The sequence below is a fragment of the Rhinopithecus roxellana genome, chromosome 5, assembly GCF_007565055.1.
Source record: "Rhinopithecus roxellana isolate Shanxi Qingling chromosome 5, ASM756505v1, whole genome shotgun sequence".
Taxonomy (NCBI): Eukaryota; Metazoa; Chordata; class Mammalia; order Primates; family Cercopithecidae; genus Rhinopithecus; species Rhinopithecus roxellana.
In genome coordinates this window covers 69,539,187-69,557,716 of record NC_044553.1, presented here as the reverse complement: position 1 = coordinate 69,557,716, position 18,530 = coordinate 69,539,187, and the positions used below count along the sequence as shown (strand labels likewise).

Here is an 18,530-nt window from a genome sequence, read left to right as displayed (position 1 = left end):
ATGACATTTATTTGCCTATAAGGCAGGAAGTCCGGGGGGCGGGGGTGGCCTTCAGGGTTGGTTGAGCCAATGTCTTAGTGATGTCATTAAGTGATGTCTCATTATTCTCATTAGACATTCCCAGGGTTGGCTGGTTGGCTTCATCCTGAGTCTGGTTGTTCTTACGGTGGGATGGCTATCCATAGTCATTGTGGCTGCTTGCTTTCTTACTCACATTCAGTGAGAGAGAGACTACTATTTGTGGTTCTTTCTTAAAACTGAGAAAGAAGCTTCAGAAGACATTATCAAATCTATTCTCTAGGCTTATTGACCAGAATTGGCTCACATGCCCATTTCTGAACCAATCACTGCCAAGAGGAAAGTGATATTCATATGCCAGTCTGTCCCATTCTGGATCCGAGGGTGTAACCAGCATCTCTGAGACATGGGCTGTGTGGAACAAAAATCAAAGTGGGGATTATGTTGGTAAAAAAAAAAATGGCAATTGATTTTGTATATGCAACCAAGAATGTCATTGTATTGCTTTAAAAATAATTTTGGGGCATCGATTCATTTTCCTAAGAGAAAAAATAAAAATTCCTTTTGAGAATTCAGTTTAGGGAGAAATTAATTGTAGAATGAGCAGCATTATAGAGACACACCTGGTTAGAATTCTGTTTTTGTACTGAGAGAGTCATCTTCCTAAAGTCTCCGTCTTCCCTCCCTTGAACCAGGCATAAGAGTACATGCTTCTTAGGGTCAGGATTAAAAAGTGATAATGTGTGCAGGATACCATGACAAGTAAATAGTCCTAATTTGGGAGTACATGAGCACACAAATGGGAGGTTCTCCTGATCAGACAGTGGGATATTTCTGAAGGTCTATGGGTGGAGGGGATGTGGAGCACAGTCGTATCTGAAAGCTCAGAATGCAAACTTTTGCAACTAGAACCATCTGGAGTGAGAGGGGTGGTGATACAGAGCTGGGACAGATTGCTCTGGGTGTTTCCTCCCCTACAGCATGTTTTCTAGAAGTGAAATCAGGTTACGAAGAGCACTAAGGCAGCTTTGAAGGGGAAGTCCTGAGAGAACAGGCGTGAGTATGGTTGTGTGCTTGTTGGGGAGCGGGGGTGTGGAGAACAGCAGGCCCACTTACGTGGCCTTGCCTGATGGCAGATTAGGTCAATAGTGGATGGCCTCACCTCCTCCACAACTCTTGCCTCTCTAAGTCACCTCTCAGCCAGGGAACATATGGGGATGTCATGAAGCCCAGGCTATGCTCTGGGCCCATTTCCCCAACCCAAAGCATGATTACTCTATATCTCTCTGAGTCTCATTGTTCCCCACCTCCTACAAAGGAAGGGTACTCTCTCCCTCCCTGTCTGTTGTTCCCTCCCAGTGCTGGCAGGGCCTTTATCCTCTATGAGTATGTTTGGAAACTAAAGTAAGAGATTTTCGGGGAGAAGTTTCCATCCAGGCATCATTTACTCAATTTTTTTTTTTGCATGTGTGTTACCTTAGCCAATGTGCCAGTGTATTTGATGCTCTACAAGAGGTAAAAGTAAGAGGCACTGTGTTCTTCAAAGGTGAAAAATAAGCCCCAGATGTTTCAAACAGCAGCTGAGTCACAAAACACTTTCAAAAATGTCCTCTGACTTTGACTCTAGCCCAGACAATGCAGAAAGATAATGTGAAAAATATTCATTTTAAAGAGGAGGATTTTAATGTTGCCCATAAAGCTAATCATATTTCAAATGTTTGAGACAATTTTTGGTATGTTTTAGGGAGACACCAGACCTGAAATGAATGCTGGAGGCTGGCTGAGTTGCAATAAAAGAGCAGGGAATCTTTTAATGTCAATAGGCAGCAGGCCATCTCCATGCCCTCTGCCGTTTTCGTCTTTACAAATGCCATAAGGTAGGTGTGACTATCCCATTTCACAGAAGGGGAAATTGGGGTTTAGGGAGTCAATGTCAGACAGTAGTGATTGGCCAAGTCAATCCCAGTTTGTGTGTTACACGAGTTCCCACCGATACAATGACCTTTGTTCATCCATGTTAGCTCATCGTATAAGATGAGTTAATCACAAATAGGGAAATGTGAGTTCCTGCCCCAGCTCTGCCCCCTTACTAACAGGGAGGCATTGGGTGAATGCCATTTCCTCTCTCTGGGTGAATGGGCTGACTAGATGGTCTCTGAAAGCAGAATCAGCTCTGAAAAGTCAAGGTTGTGTTAGCTCTTTTGCATGCTCATCCGTGTGCTCTTTTAGCTCTGTCATACCCATCTGCTCTCCTGAAGCGGTGTGGCTGGGCAGAGCCTCATGTAAATATCTGGGTGGAAGAAAAGCCTCATGAGATCTTTCTTGACCGGGAGAGCTGCCTTGACCAAGCCTCCCAGGGGGCAGCTATTGGGAGTGGTTTCTCTCCATGAATCACTTGGGGTTGCAATGTGGGAGGCCTTTCTGCTTTCACCGTAAACATCACGTTGTTGAATATATATAGATTAAAAAATAAATGAGATTTCTGTTGAGTTGAGGTATTATGAAACATAACATTTATTCCTACAAACAACTTTGCTATGTGTATAAGGCAATGTGTAAATGAGGTCACACTGGCATGCCCTGGCTGTTTATAGACTGTGAGAGGTGGAGTCAGAGAGTGAAGCAAGCGGGTGAGGTTCATGGACCGGCTTCTCAGAGATGGTGGCTTTGAGAAAGGGAAGGGAAGTCCTAGGCATGATATAGATGTTTGAAACATTTTTGTGATAGATTAAAGCTAAAAAGTAGGTGGAGGACGAAAAAGGCACAGGACAAACTATGAAGACAACGAAGATACTTGTTAAAATTGGGATTAGGGCTTGGCATAGTGGCTCATGCCTGTTATCCCAGCACTTTAAGAGGCCAAGGTGAGCAGATCACCTAGGTCAGAAGTTCGAGACCAGCCTGACCAACATGGCAAAACCCTGTCTCTACTAAAAATACAAAAATTAGCTGGACGTGGTGGCAGGTGCCTGTAATCTCAGCTACTTGGGAGGCTGAGGCAAGAGAATTGCCTGAACCTGGGAGGCAAAGGTTGCTGTTAGCTGAGATCATACCGTTGCACTCCAGCCTGAGTGACAGAGTAAGACCCTGTTTCAAAAAATAATAACAATAATAATAATAATAATAATAATAATTGGGATTTGTAGGTGAAAGAAGTCAACTTGGGATCTGCTGAATAACCAACTTATTTCCTCTGCTTTCTTTTCTCCTGAGGACAGCTGCTTTGGGTGGGGTTTATACTGAGATATCTAATCCAGGCTCAATGACCATGGGCTGGAAATTGGAGAAGGAAAGGTGGGTGCAGATGTAGATAGATTAGGGAGACCTTTCGGCTACCTGCGGGATAGCCGCTTCTCTTATAAACGTTTCCTCTCTTCTCATTACTTCCTCTTCTGCATTTATCCAACTCACTGAGGATGACTTGCAAAAGATTTGCTGAGCTCTGTGTTTTAATTTCAATGGCAAACTGGATCTTGAAGGAGGGCAGAGCAAACCCTTCAGTAGCACCTGCCCTTGTGGGTGCCATGTTCATGTTTGTGGGGGTGATGACTTCACGCTGCCTGTGGCTATCCAGCAGGATCACTGAGGAGCAAGACAGAGGAAGGACTCTTTCTTATAGTGAATGCTCTGAAAATGAGAACACAGGCTGGGCATGGTGGTTCACACCTGTAATCCTAGCACTTGGTGAGGCCAAGGCAAGCAGATCACGAGGTCAGGAGTTTGAGGCCAGACTGACCAACATGGTGAAACCCTGTCTCTACTAAAAATACAAAAATTAGCCAGGCATGGTGGTGCCTGCCTGTAATCCCAGCTACTCAGGAGGCTGAGGCAGGAGAATCACTTGAACCCGGGAGGCAGAGGTTGCAGTGAGCTGAGACTGTGCCACTGCACTCCAGCTTGGGCAACAGAGCAAGACTCCATCTCAAAAAGAAAATGAAAACACAGAATTCATCCTGAAGTCTGAATACTTAGGCTTAATAAGTTTTCATGGCAGCAGCTGGTTCTAAGGTACATGGGGGAAAATCATATGACCTTCTTGCCAATGTAAAATATGCAAGATAAAAAACTCAGCACTGACCAACTAGTACAAAGTGGAGGTAAAGCCTACCTTTGTCTAAACTGAAAGCCACAAGACATAGGAAGATGTTCTCGCCTACCTAATGGGGGATTTCCTTTAACAGCATCTATGACAAATGGCTATTAGCCTCTTTGTGTACAATTCCTGTGTTGAGAAACTTAACTACCATTCAAGGGACCCCAGTGACCTCCTGTTGAAAGATGTTCCTCTTTATACAGAGCTGAAAACTACCTCCCAGTAAGTTCCAGCCACGAGTTCTAATTCTGGAACTAGACACAAAGTCTGTTTCCCCTTTCAGATGACAGACCTAATATTGTATGACCATTACTTGTCCCCCTTTTTCTTCTCTTTTCCTTCTCCTAAACCTGTTTTCAGGCCTGAATTCTCTCAACTGTTTCTCAGTCTTAAATGTCTCCCAGACCCTTCTTCTGGAGATGCCCTAGATTTCAGTATCCCAGCTAAAGAAAGTCATCTGGGATGAACAGAAGATTACAGATGGGTTGGGTCTAGTGGCTCATGCCTGTAATCCCAGCATTTTGGGACGCTGAGGCAGGAGGATTTCTTGAGCCCAGGAATTCAAGACCAGCCCCAGCAAAACAGTGAGAGCTGTCTCTACAGAAAAAAAAAAAAAAAAAAAAAAATTGGCCAGGTGTGGTGGCATGTGCCTATAGTCCCAGCTACTTGGGAGGCTGAGGTGGGAGGATCACTTGAGCCTGGGAGGTGGGGGCTGCAGTGAGCCATGATTGTGCCTCTGCACTCCAGCCTGGCTGACAGAGAGAGACTCTGTCTCAAAACTAAAGTAAAATAAAAGTAAAAAAATGTTACAGATGGGTCTGCTGGGCATAGAGGCCAGTGGAGCTATGTCTCTTGAGCTGCGCATTGATGTTATTATGGCTAGTTAATCTCAGTATCTTATATTAATTGAAAGAAACTAGACACAAAAGCTTACAGTCTGCTTCATTTATATGAAATCAAGAATAAGCAAAACAAACCCTTGGTGATGAAAATCAGAAAGTTATTTCTCTGGGGAGGAGGAAGGGTAAATTCACTGGAAAGGGGAATAAGGGAATTTTCTGCAATGATAGAAATGTTCCTTATTTAGTTTGGGATAGAAGACACATGGGTTTACCGTTTGCAAAATTCATCAAATTGATATCTAATTTGTATATTTTACTGTATGTAAGTTGTACTTTAAAGAAAACTCATGTTTTTCATACAGCAAACTGTTTCCTCAAAATTTCTTTTCATTTATTTAGCTTGAGATATTTACAAGATAAAAAAGTGCCACAAATGTATATATCAAGAAGAGCAGCTGCCTGCTTTTCTATTGAAAGCCAATTAAGCGTGCACTGATTTTTCTTCTCTACCATGCACTTCCACTTTTGTGCTGAAAGAAAAAGAAAACAAAATCTCAATCACAAGTGATGTTTGAATGCCAATTACCTTCATAAAAACTAATTGCTCCTCAGAATTTCATTAAAACACAACGATTATAAAGTGATTCGAAAAATCTCTTTACTGAACTGAAATATGACCTGTATGCCCACGGAATACAGGGAAACGGTACTTTTTAAACAAATGTTAATTAAATAAAAGCACATGGTCATAGAGGTTTCTTTATAGGCTCTGCAGTATAAAGAGGAGGTCTTTTTAAAAAGCAAATTTTCGAAGACGTTCTTTTCTATTATGTTTGACTTGGAATTTGAACGTTAGTTCAGCCCACTAAAGCGGCAAGAGACAGGTTTTCCAGAGATCAGAAAGAACTCTCTCTTCAGTCAGTAATTGGGACCATTTTCAAAGTTTAGCCCCCAAGTGATCCAAATCCTTGATTAAAGAAAAAAGCCAGCAGAGCCCCATAACTCCAGTCTTACCACAAGAAAACAATAGACAAATTTCATTATAGGCACATCCTTTGATACACCTGACCAGTACTCAAAACTGTCAAGGTCATCAAAAACAAGGTAAGTCTAAGAAACTGCCACAGTTAAGAGGAGCCTGAGCAGACATGAGGACTAAATGTCATGTGTGCCCTGGGTGGAATTCTGAAACGCAAAAAGGACATTAGGGAAAAACTGAGGCAATTGGAATGAAAAACAGACGAACAAACACGATCTTTCATGAATAATAATGTATTAATATTACTTCATTAATTATAACAAATATATTTAATATTCTAATGTAAGATGTTAATAATAGGGGAAACTGGGTGAGAGGGGCATGAGAACCCTCTGTGCCACCTTCTCAATTTTTGTAGTCTAAAATTAGGTCTAAAAAATAGGCTCCTAAACAATTTGTGTAGTATTAAAAAAAGTCCAGAAGGTTACCCACCAAAATATTTTCAGAGGTTACATATTTCCAGAAAGAGATGAAAGTCTTTTTTTTTAATATATGAAAAAGAGGCCACAGCAGCAGGTGCTTCTACCCTGAACCCTTTGCATACTTCTTCAGGTCTTGGGAAGGGCAGTATTAGTTTCTGATGTATACTTTGACACTGCAAGGACTCACACCTGATGAATGTGAGTTTGAGTTTTGATCCTAAATCAAGTGTTCCACATTTTGGCTAACATTTGGTAATGCTAGTCTTTTTGATATTAGCAACTTTAGTGGCAATGGTGTCTCATCTCAGTTTTAATTTGTATTTTCCTGATGACAACTGATGTTTACAGCTTTCTATGTTTTTATTGGCCGTTTGTAGATTCTCTTTTGGAAAGTCCTTCCTTCTGGGAACTTGGCTTCACCTTCCCTCATTGGGTTCCAAGTCTAAAACCTGGGTTAGCTCCAGTAACTGGGCAGGAAATCATGGATTTTTTTATTGGGGCAACTGCCCTCTGGTGTTTTGTTTTTGTTTTTGTTTTCTTTTTTTTCTTTTTTTCCCCTTCCTTCCTCCCCTCCCTCCCTCCCTCCCTCCCTCCCTTCCTTCCTTCCTTCCTTCCTTCCTTCCTTCCTTCCTTCCTTCCTTCCTTCCTTCCTTCCTTCCTTCCTTCCTTCTCTCTGTCTCTCTCTCTCTCTCTCTCCACGGGGTCTCATTATTTCACCCAGGCTGTTCACACAGCTTACTGCAGCCTCAACCTACTGGGTTCAAGCAATCCTCCTGCCTCAGCCACCCGAGTAGCTGGGGCTACAGGTGTGCACCTCCATACCCAGCTAGTGTTTGTATTATTATTATTATTATTATTATTATTTGTAGAGACAGGGTCTTAGTATGTTACCCATGCTCATCCTGAACTCCTGGCCTCAAGTGATCCAACCACCTCAGCCTCCCAAAATGTTGGGTCACTGGCATGGGCCCCTGGGTCACTGTGCCCAGCTCCTTCAGTATCTTGATCATTCATTTTTGGTTTATTTTGATGGTAAACTGAAGAGTTCTTTGTTAACTGTCCATCTATTTTGCCCCTAGGAATGCTGTGTTTTCTTAACTGTTTCTATAGCTGTCTTGGCCTGGCCCTCTGGACTGCTCCAGCTTTGCTGCTCATCATGACGATTAGATCTATCTGATTTTTGACAGCTACACATCATCATCTGTCCTCTACTCTCCCTACCCCCACTGGGTAGCAGGGTGGTTATGATCATCTCTATTGCTATCAGTTAGCTTAGTTCTGTGTTCTGCGATCACCTTTTCTACAGTTACCAATGACCTGCGAAGAAGAGGCATCACTGTGCTTTTTAGTGATGCTGGTGTGCCTCTCACCAGTGTACTGCTTATGGCTTTCCTGTGCACTGTAATTATTTGGTGAGTATCCTGGCTTCATGTAGTAGATGTACTCCAGCATGCCCACTTCTGTGAATCTTTCAATCCCTTCTTCCAGCAGCTGCTAGAATAATTCTGGCATTTCACCCTCCCTTAGTGGGAGCCATTGCTTTTCCCATGCATCTAAGAAATAGCCTAGAGACTAGAACATACCATTGCTTAGGGTCCTTGCTAAAAAGTTAACATCTGCATTTCAGAAACATACTCCTAAACCAATAAACTTTTTATAAACCAAAAATAAAATTATAAGTCCCTCAATTGATTGAATGGATACCTTCTCTCTGCCAAGTGAATTCCCAAATAAACCTGAAAAACTAGTTCAAACCATTATGGAAAGGAGGAGTTGGGCATGCCTCATTAGACACTCCTGTCCCTTTGGAGTTCAGGCACAACTGACCAGCATTAAGATTGAAACAGAGATCTTAAGACTGACAAAACAGACTCTTTGTAGCAATAAGATACTAAATTCCAACTTGACTTTAGGATAACATCACATGACAGATAGCAGGCCTTGAAAGCAGTCAAAATATTTTACTCCAAAATATATTTCTTTGACATATTTTGAAATGGCCACGCACAGCTGTCTCTTATGGGGAAAATCTACATTTTGTAGAGAATCCCTTTCCCTTTCAAGGTCTTTTCCTGATCCAGGAGAGATTAAGAATCTAGCACCTTTTTAGGTCTGACAAGAGACATTTACCCTCTATTCTCTCTGAAGCCTGTTTCCTAGAGGCTTCATCTACATAACAAGAACCTTGGTCTCCACAACGCTTTATCTTAACCCAGACACTCCTTTCTACTGATTCCAAATCTTTAGATTAATAACTCTTACAACCAACTGCCACTCAGAAAATCTTTGAATCCACCTATGACCTGGAAGCACCCCACCTCCACTTTGAGTTGTCTCATCTTTCCAGGCTGAGCCAATGTACACCTTACATGTATCCATGAATGTCTGCCTTTAACTTCTGTCCCCCTAAAATGTATAAAATCAAGCTGTAACCCAACCACCTTGGGCATATGTTCTCAGGACCTCATGAGACTATGCCTTGAACCTTTGTCACTTGTATTAGGCTCAGAATGAATCCCTTCAAATATTTTACAGAGTTTGACTTATTTTTGTCAACATTTTCCTTATTCAGTATTATGTTCTAGCCTCTTTGATCAAGTAACTCAGAATCCAGTCCCATGTGTGGACATGCTAGGTGGATCTCCCTGGGGTGCAGTCCCTTTTCTCCTTTGTCGGGCCCGGCACATCTGCAGCTGGGTTAAGCTGCAACTTACTTCTAGTTAGAAGACACAGTTAGAGGCCCAGTGGCCCAGAGCGGAGATAGAGGACTCTGCATTGTCTTCAAGTAAGGGAGTGGTCCTAGCTCTTAACAGAGAGAGGTGGTTCACTTTCTTCTTCAAATGGAAAAGATCTAGAGGAATCTGGGAACTCAAGAGTGTGAGGAAAATCAACCTATGTATTCCATTCCACCTCACAGGTCGGGATTCATTCTTCCCCAACCACATTCCTAACCTTGACATAACAGATCTGCCTTGATTAAGAATTTTAACCCTCACTGGAGTTCTAGCAAAAATCACCATTAAGACATGGGACTTTACCTGGGCCTCAACTTTTCCTGCCCTCTCTCTTCAGGTGGGGAAAGCCTCTTTACCTTCCTAAAGACCCTCTGACTTTAATGCTGGCTTTCAGTAGCCCATTAATTGCTCTGAGCTTTTTCTTGAGCTAAATTATCTCTGTAAAACTTCAATGGAGTATAGCAACAGCATCCTATCTCACTTCTCGAAGATTACTCTTTCCCCTATATTATTCTAACACTAAGTACATAGCACCAGCTATCGTATTCCCTTTTCCCTATGCACCATTCTAATTCACCATAAAGGAAGTTTTAGTAATTGGAACAGGAGCTGTCTGTGCTCCGCTGCCTCCAGTGATGGGGTCTTCATTGCCAGCCAGATGGTGAGTGAGCCAGTTGCTAAGCATCATTTCATTGCCTGCTTTCTTGGACCACTCTTGGCACTGTTGGGATGCTTCAGAGGCTGAATTCTCTGGGAAGCAGAGTCTGAGATAAAGGTCGGTCTGCAGGATATTTATTAGGGAGTGTCCCTGAGACCATTTGTGGAATTACAGAGGAGAAAGAAGGATTGGGTAGTAGAATTATTCATTTAAAATTTTATATTACAAGAATTATATGATCATTGTGGAAAACTTAGCAAATGAAGAGATGTAAAAGAAGCAAAATTCTAAAATTCTCCTACAATCCCAACACTGCTAATCTTTTGAGGAAATTTTTTATGCATTCTTTTTTTTTTTTTTTTTCTTTTTTTTTGAGGTGGAGTCTCGCTCTGTCACCTATGCTGGAGTGCAGAGGCATGATCTTGGCTCACTGCAACCTCTGCCTCCTGGGTTCAAGTGATTCTCCTGCCTCAGCCTCCTGAGTAACTGGGATTACAGGCATGAACCACCATGCCTGACTACTTTTTGTATTTTTAGTAGAGATGGGGTTTCACCATGTTGGTCAGGCTGGTCTCGAACTCCTGAGCTCGTGATCTGCCCACCTCAACCTCACAAAGTGCTGGGATGTCAGGCATGAGCCACCGTGCCTGGCCATTTTTTATATATTCTTATACTCATGTATATATAATTCCTTTTAAAATGATGGTTGCATACTGTACTTAATGTTTCATAATCGACTTTTCTCATGCATATCTTGTGAACATTTTTCATGACAGTGAATACAATCTACTTTGTCATTTTAGTAGCTGCAGAGAGAGGCTTACACATCCAATGAAAGGTTGTGTAATGTATGTCTAAGAGAGCTGACTCAGACCAGACCGCCTAGATGCAGATATTAGTTCTGCATTGACTAGCTTTATGACCTGGTTAGCGAACCTCTCTGTTCCTCAGTTTCATCATCTGTGAAATGCTGACAGTAATTGTAGTACCTATATCTATTGGGAGGCCTAGATAAGTTAATATATGCAAAAAGTTAAGAACAGAGCCTGGCATTCTATAAGTGCTACGTAGGTGGTGTTAGTGCTTTGTACAAAACACCATCATTTAATTGACCAAAGTTTCTTCATTCTGTTTTTTGTTTGTTTGTTTGTTTTTGTTTTTTTTGATAATGTTGTGATGGATTCACTTCTTTTTTTTTTTTTTTTTTTTTTTTTTTTTTTTTTTTTTTTTTTTTTTTTTTTTTTTTGAGACGGAGTCTCGCTCTGTCGCCCAGGCTGGAGTGCAGTGGTGCGATCTCGGCTCGCTGCAAGCTCCGCCTCCCAGGTTCATGCCATTCTGCTGCCTCAGCCTCCTGAGTAGCTGGGACTGCAGGCGCCCACCACCATGCCCGGCTAATTTTTTGTATTTTTAGTGGAGAGGGGGTTTCACCGTGTTACCTAGGATGCTCTCGATCTCCTGACCTTGTGATCTGCCCACCTCGGCCTTGCAAAGTGCTGGGATTACAGGTGTGAGCCACCGCGCCCAGCCAATAGATACACTTCTTCTTGGGGTGGGTCAGGGACATTTGTTTGCCTGTTCCCTCAGATACCTTCCTAGAATTAAGATTGCTGTGCTAAAAGGCAAGTGCATTAATAAAAAAAATTTTTGACATTTGTTGCCAGAGAAGCCAATTACATCATTCCTTGCACCAATTTCCAGAAATAGCACATATGTATGCAAGTGCCATTTTCTCATACTATCGCCAACAAAAGCACAATCATACATATAAACCCTTGTTAGTCTGCTAGGTGGAAAATGAGGTTTTAACTTACATTTATTACTAGAGGGATTGAAATTTTCGTAATTTTGTCCATTCTGTTCCTTTTTTCAAATGGCTACTTATGGCCTTTGCCTATTTTTCTAGTGAGTGTTACTTTTTTTTTAAATATAAAATAACTATACATTAAGGATACTTGTATTGGTCCTTTTTCACACTGCTAATAAAGACATACCTGATACTAGGAAGAAAAAGAGGTTTAATTGGACTTACAGTTCCACATGGCTGGGGAGGCCTCAGAATCATGGCAGGAGGCGAAAGGTACTTCTTACATGGCAGTGGCAAGAGAAAATGAGGAAGAAGCAAGAGTGGAACCCCCTGATAAGCCCATCAGATCTCGTGAGACTTATTCACTGTCCTGAGAGTATCACGGGAAAGATTCAATTACCCCATGATTCAATTACCTCCCCCTAGGTCCCTCCCACAACATGTGGAAACTCTGGGAGATACAATTCAAGTTGAGATTTGGGTTGGGACACACCCAAACCATATCAGTACTCTATCATATTTTGCAAATCTTATATATAAAGCTGACTCATGAAATTTTAATATTGAAGTTTGGGTTAGGCATTATAGCTAGGTTGGGTATGAAAGAGATTACTTGGTTTTTAGTAACTTTTAGAATGGACTAGTAAACCTTGATGAAGGGTATTGTATGTGGAAGTTCTTTCTATGATTCTTCCATTTTTTTCTCTTGTTTGAAATTATATCAAAATCAGAAGCTCCCGCAACCCCCACTCCACACACACACACAAGCAAATTGATTTATGGGGTAATTGGTGCCCCACTAACCCCACGGCTACCTACCTATTTTTTTTTTTCATTATGTTTGTGGCTGTTATAAGTAGAGAGGCCTCATGGCCGTGTCTGTGGGCAGCCTGGGACAAGTCTACAAGCTACCCCTACTGAGATCAGCTACGTCAGGCTCTGCTCTCCCCTGGCCAGAACCTGGGTCTGCTGGAATAATCATACCCTTTTGGTCTGTTATCACGTGCTCAGTAAGCTGCTTGAAATGCTTAAGATCCTGTTGGCTTTCCTAGCTTCTTTGGTTAGGAAGTCCCCTCCTTCTCACTGGTCTCAGGAGGATAGGTGGTGGCAATGCAGCTTGCTTCTGTTTCCTCCATCCCTCATCTGTCTGTGCTGCTTATGCAAAGGCCCACTCACTTAGAGGAGAAAGACTCCATTCTTAGTTCCATCGCTGCAGCTACAAAGTCAGTCCTTAGGCAGACTGACATACCTGCAGAAACAACCCCCAACTCTTTATGGCTTAATTCAATAAAACTTATGCTACCTATCCAACATGAGCTGTGGAGGATTGGGGTCAAGTAGCATGGGGTTAGTGATGGCTCTGTGGTGGCTGTCCTCCACATACTTACTCAGGGATTCAGGCTAACAGAGGCTCTGCCACCCATCACGTTACCAGCTACCACAGCAAAGGAAGAGACAAGCATAGAGAAATTATACTCACTTTTCTCTACCTTGGCTCTAAGGGGTCACATATGATTTTCATTCACATCTCATTGGCCTCAATGGTCACAAGGCCTTGCCTAACTGCAAGATGGCTGGACAATGTGGGGAGGGCCATAGAATATGTGTGAACTTTGCTGTCTCTGCTCGCTCCCAGGATTAGCCTCTGGGCACTTTCTCTCAGCATTGCCATTCAAATATTTATAATATTTTGTTTAATGTCTGCCTTCCTGCTTGACTCAGAGAGGTTGGGTCCCTGTCTTTTTTGTTCACTACTGGATTCTTAATGCCTAGCAAGGTGCCTGGCACATAGTATACCAATAGAGTTGTGACTTTTGGTGCCATCTGGTGGCAGCACACAGATATTACAGGAGCAGACACTTTTAGGACCAGGATTTCAATTATTTCTGGAAGATGCAAGCAGGAGTGTGGGGAAGTGAAACAGAGCATTAGAAAATAAAAGATTTTCCAACATTTTGGTAGACAAGTGCTCCAGAGTGAGATTCTCTTGGGGTCATAGCATAGCTTTCCTATCAGTTCTGGCCCACCTCAGTTTCTCTCTTCTCGGGTGTGGCTGGTGAAAGAGCTACTGGAGTAGTCCGGGTTTTCAGAGTTGTCAGGACACAAAATGAGTTAAAAAGACACACCAAAGAAAATTCAAGAATCTACCCACAGCTGCGAAATCCGTTGCAAAACAAATCAATTCACTGGTCTACCTCCACTCTGGCCTGCCCACCTCCAGGGAACAGAACACAGATAAAGCCAGTGACTTTTTTTTTTCTTTTTCTTCAAGTGTATCACCTTTTCCAGACCCGTGTTCACGTGGCTTTTGTTAAAGCTGAAAACATTCAACGTAAAGAACCATGTTAAGGAGGCTTCTAAAAATTTATCCGGCCCCAGACCTTGAGGTTTCCGAGAAGTGTCAGGGCCATCTCTGGCTGCCGACTGCTGGGCCAGATGAAAGACAATGACCCCGGGCAGATGAACGGTTTTAAAGAGGAAAGCTTTTTTTTTGGTTGTTGTTGTTGTTGTAATTCTTTATTTATTGTTGTTATTCTTTATGTATTTATTGCTTATTATTTGGATACACTTTTACACACAATGTGATTTATCTCCTATGTTCTAAAAGTGAAATTAAGAAGTTTGCAGTCAATGTTGTTATAATGCCCTATAACTTTACAAACTCATTCAGCAGCTGGAAGCAATTGACATAGGGTAGCATTTGACTTGAACAACACTTTAAAAAGTCAACTTGAATCTTAATTGAAATACCCTATATTTCACATTGGATATACGACCCAATTCTAATCTTTTGTTTCCTTTTAAAAAGCAAAGGCAGTGAAGTCTTGTGCTCTTTATAAGACTGTGTATTATTATTAAGTGACAATATTTACTCTAATAAGGAGTTTTTTAAAAATCAACTCTCTGAAACATACTTCTGTGTTATCAGTTATGTATTAGTAATTTATTTATATATTATATAATATAATTTTATTTATATAATGAATTACTAATACATAAGTTATTATAATAATTGTTTGTGAATATACTAATATAGTCATATTAATTTTTCTTATGGAAGCTTAATCGAAGGAAATAGTGGGAGACGGGAAAAATTGCAGAATGGTAATGGAAAGAGTGCATTAGTGAGGTTTCTGCACTGTCACCCTTTACCCAAAGACTCCGGGCTCTTCCACGTAAGTGGCCCCTTGCTCTCTGGAATCCATTATCTCCACAGGATGTCCATGATGTGCTTAGCGAGATGGAAACAGTGGTGCCTGGCTGCTGGCTCTGGGGAAGAGGAACCTGAGGACAACAACATTTCCCAGAAAATAAGAAACAAAACACAACTGAGTTAAACAATGAAGAAAGCAAGCTTTGATGACAAACTTTTGGCTGAGAAGTTGTGCTTTGTTTATGAGGAACTGATGAACTGGATGAGGAAATGGTTTTGGTTTGTTTGGTGGTGAACAAAGATTTACAAATACACACATCTTGCAAATACCATTTCTAGGAATAAGAAAGAAAAAAAAAAACCTGTGAAAGTTCACGGAGATGACAGACTTTCTGGGATCAGGGAGGACAATCTTGCATTTTTAATTAATAATAACTAACACGTATTGGGCACTTGGTAGGTGGCAGACACCAGGTTAAGTGTTTCTATGAGGTTTCTCCTCCAGTTCTTATGGGTACTCTGTGTAGGGTCTTAGAAAACAATGCCCCAAAATGAAGGCCTCAGAAGCAACAGTTTCTCTCTGACTTTCTCCTGCTCTCTTATCTCTGGCTTCTCATTCTGCCCAAGGCTAACCATAGAAACTAGAATCCCCTTTCCCCAAAGTGGGTAATAGAAGCCAGAATCCTTTTCCCCCAAGTCAGCCATAACCTAAAAATATTACTTTAACTTTCCTCCTGTCTTTCTGTGTAAAAACTGGCCATGAAGAAATTATCTGACCTGCCTTGTTTGACTATAGGTCATAAGACCCCCTTGCCAGAGAGGGTCCTGTCCCACACCCAGTAGGAAGAAACGCTGCACAAGAGACCAAGAAGAATTGAGATGGACAGCGCTGGGCTTTCCCAGTCTCAGTGTTAGATCAGACCCTTTCTGTCCATACTTTGTTGAACATAAGCATAAAATAGACAGTTTCCCCTGTATCTTTGGGTCTTCATGCTGAAAGTTCCCGTGTCATGTAAAACTATGATCAAATACACGTGTCTACCTTGTCTCCTATTAATCAGCTTTTGTCAGCAGTTTCCAGTGAAATGTCAGAAGGTGATGGGGAAGTTTCCCCTTGGCCCCAATGTCTGTTAGGTAGATGTTCCTATGACCCCCATTTTACAGAGAAGAAATGGGCTTAGGGAAGTTCTATAACTTGCCCAAGGTCATGTAGCTGGGGGGCTGAGACCAGGACTCCTCCCTAGGCCACTGTCTCCAGGGTCCTGGCTGAGTTGCCTCTTCCTATTTTCTTCATTGCTAAGTCAGCAATATATTTGAACTATATTAAAATTTATTTATTGTGCCGTGCTGGGGGCTGGGGACATAGCCGTCTATGAAGAAGGGGCCCTGTGTCCTCAGAAGTCATATACTTGGCTAGCCAAGGTTTTATGTGACTGATTATTCTGGCCCATGGTTGCCACTCCTCCCATCCTCCTCCCTCCCTGCAAACAACTTTTCTTGGCCCTGCCTAACATCAAAACTCTGAACTCAAAGGAGCCCAGAGAACAGCTAGAGGCCCCTAAGCCACCCTTTCCTGTGACGAGGTTCTTAGAATTCTTCAAAAGATTTACCCAACATGATAGGGTAACAAAGTCTGCCGAGGATCTCAAACCAGACTGAGGTGTATTTTCTTCAATGAGATGCTTTAAACTTGTTGAAACGCAGTCACTCAGTTTGCTGAAGATTAATTATTTTTTGCCCTGACCTGGAGAGGGAAAGTACAACAGGCAGTGCAGAGGCTCATAGGATGAGAAAGTCAGCTGGGCTCTGAATTTTCTTTCTTGCTTTGTGAATAAATATTTGCACCTACAAACACAAAAGATACTGAGAGTGGCGGGTATTTTTCTGCTAACCTGTGGAAGAGACAGCACATAAGTAATGCAGCTCAAGTAGGCCCTGAATGTGGCAAGCGTGGGGGTAACTGGGGCTTGGAGCTCTTCCTGTGTTTTAGCACAGGACTAAGTGTGCGCCGACTGGCAGCTTTCTTGGAGTCAAACGTTGTGTCGCTGTTAGGGACAGAGTTCAGGACCAGGATTTGGAAGACCCAGGCACAAGGTTTTTGCTTTGTGACTAATAATCCACAATCCTTCGCACATCATTTAACTGCTCTGCCTTGGTTTCCTTCTTCACATAAGCGGGATAATAGTGCTGTTATCCTTCCTTGTCGGTTTTGCTAATTAACTAAATCCATTAAATTATTTTGCAATATCCTGGTCAAAGGTCTTAGCGATATGTAGAACTAGTCATATGAAAGCACGGCTTTAAAAAGCTCTGGCTGAAGGATAAAGAGCCATGCTTTGCCATGGCATGGTGGGGAACCACTCAAAATCCCTACAATTGGTATGGAGATTATTAGGTTGGTGCAAAAGTCATTGCGGTTTTTGCCATTACTTTTAATGCCAGAGCTTCTTTAGCTAAAGAAGAAAGAGGCAGAAGGAAATTATTATCAGAACTTCTCTAAAGGCTGTAAAGCAGAACCTCTCAGAAAATACAGCTGTCAGTAGCCCTCCCTTGAGGTCTTCCCTGTGAATTCAGCTGCCAGGGAGATAGACTGCCCATTCTATTCACATCCAAAAGCCTGATAGAACCTTCTATACCTTCTCATTGAAGCCCTGACACTCCTCCCCAGTCCCCTAGCTCAGTTTGGTATATAAAGCCTTTATCTCTGTCTACTGGGGTGAGTTACTCCTCACTGAATCTCTCTGTTGCAGATGTACATAAACTCTTTTTTTTGTCTTACTCATCTATCTTTTGTCAGTTTAATCTGTAGACCCCACAGAGACTGAATGGGAGAGAGGAGAGGAAAAGTTTTTTCCTCCCCTACAACATAAAAATTCCTTTACTACCCAACTGCTGCCCACCGAGTGCCCTGTACTCCACTGTACACATTCATCTGGAGCTCTTAATCAAACACATTTGTTCATACTTCTGTCCAAGCTGTTTCCTTTGCCTGAGATGCCCTAATCTTCCTTGTTTGTTCTGGAGCCAGGCATTGGGTTTATACCTCCCTTTCCTCACCATGACTTGTTCCCTTGAAAGCTGGATGAACTCGCGCAAGTTACTTAGCTTATCTGAACTTCCTTCCCTCGTTTCTAACTTGTGAATAATAATTCCCAGTGGCACAGCTGGAGGTTCTGGGAGGGAAAGAACAGGGAGCACACCTGTTATCCCAGACCCGATGGTTGTGAAGAATGAGAGGACGTTCGAGGAAGCAGTGGGAAAACTGGTTCTGTTCAACCTGTGTTTGAAACATTAGCAGTCAGAGCAAGAGATAATAGAGCAGAAGGTCAAAAGATAGTGCCTTTTTAAATGTGGTCACTCTCCTTGATAGCAGAGCCTGCCCATGCTTCCGATGTAATTTCCACACCAGCCGACACAAGGATGTAAGGAAATGGAGTTCACGCAGCACTTGGCGCAGGGCTTGATAAACAGAACTCAGTAAGCGTGAGTTATGACTATTTTTTTTTTAAATTAACTTACTCTTTTACCAGTGTTCCATGTGCTTTACGCATAACTTACCATGGTACTTATTTGCTTGGGACATTGTGTGGCCTCTTTGCACTGCAGTGTCCTCATCTGTGAGATGGGAATGCTAGCAGCACTGTCGTCTGGGGGTATTGTGAAGATGACTTGAGATGATGCATAAAGCCCTCTGAACAGGAAGAACCCAGAAGGCATCAACCATTATAGTTGCTTGGTGGGAGGGAGCTGAGCAACACCCTAAGC

General features: G+C 42.2%; 1 long non-coding RNA gene across 1 annotated transcript; it reads left to right on the top strand.

Annotated features, from left to right (window-relative positions):
- Positions 1 to 996: 996 nt before the first annotated feature.
- Positions 997 to 15,914, top strand: LOC115897721. Its single transcript, XR_004057505.1, has 3 exons — positions 997 to 1,074; positions 1,763 to 1,895; positions 14,829 to 15,914. It is a non-coding gene; the product is annotated as an uncharacterized LOC115897721 (long non-coding RNA).
- The last annotated feature ends 2,616 nt before the right edge of the window (positions 15,915 to 18,530 follow it).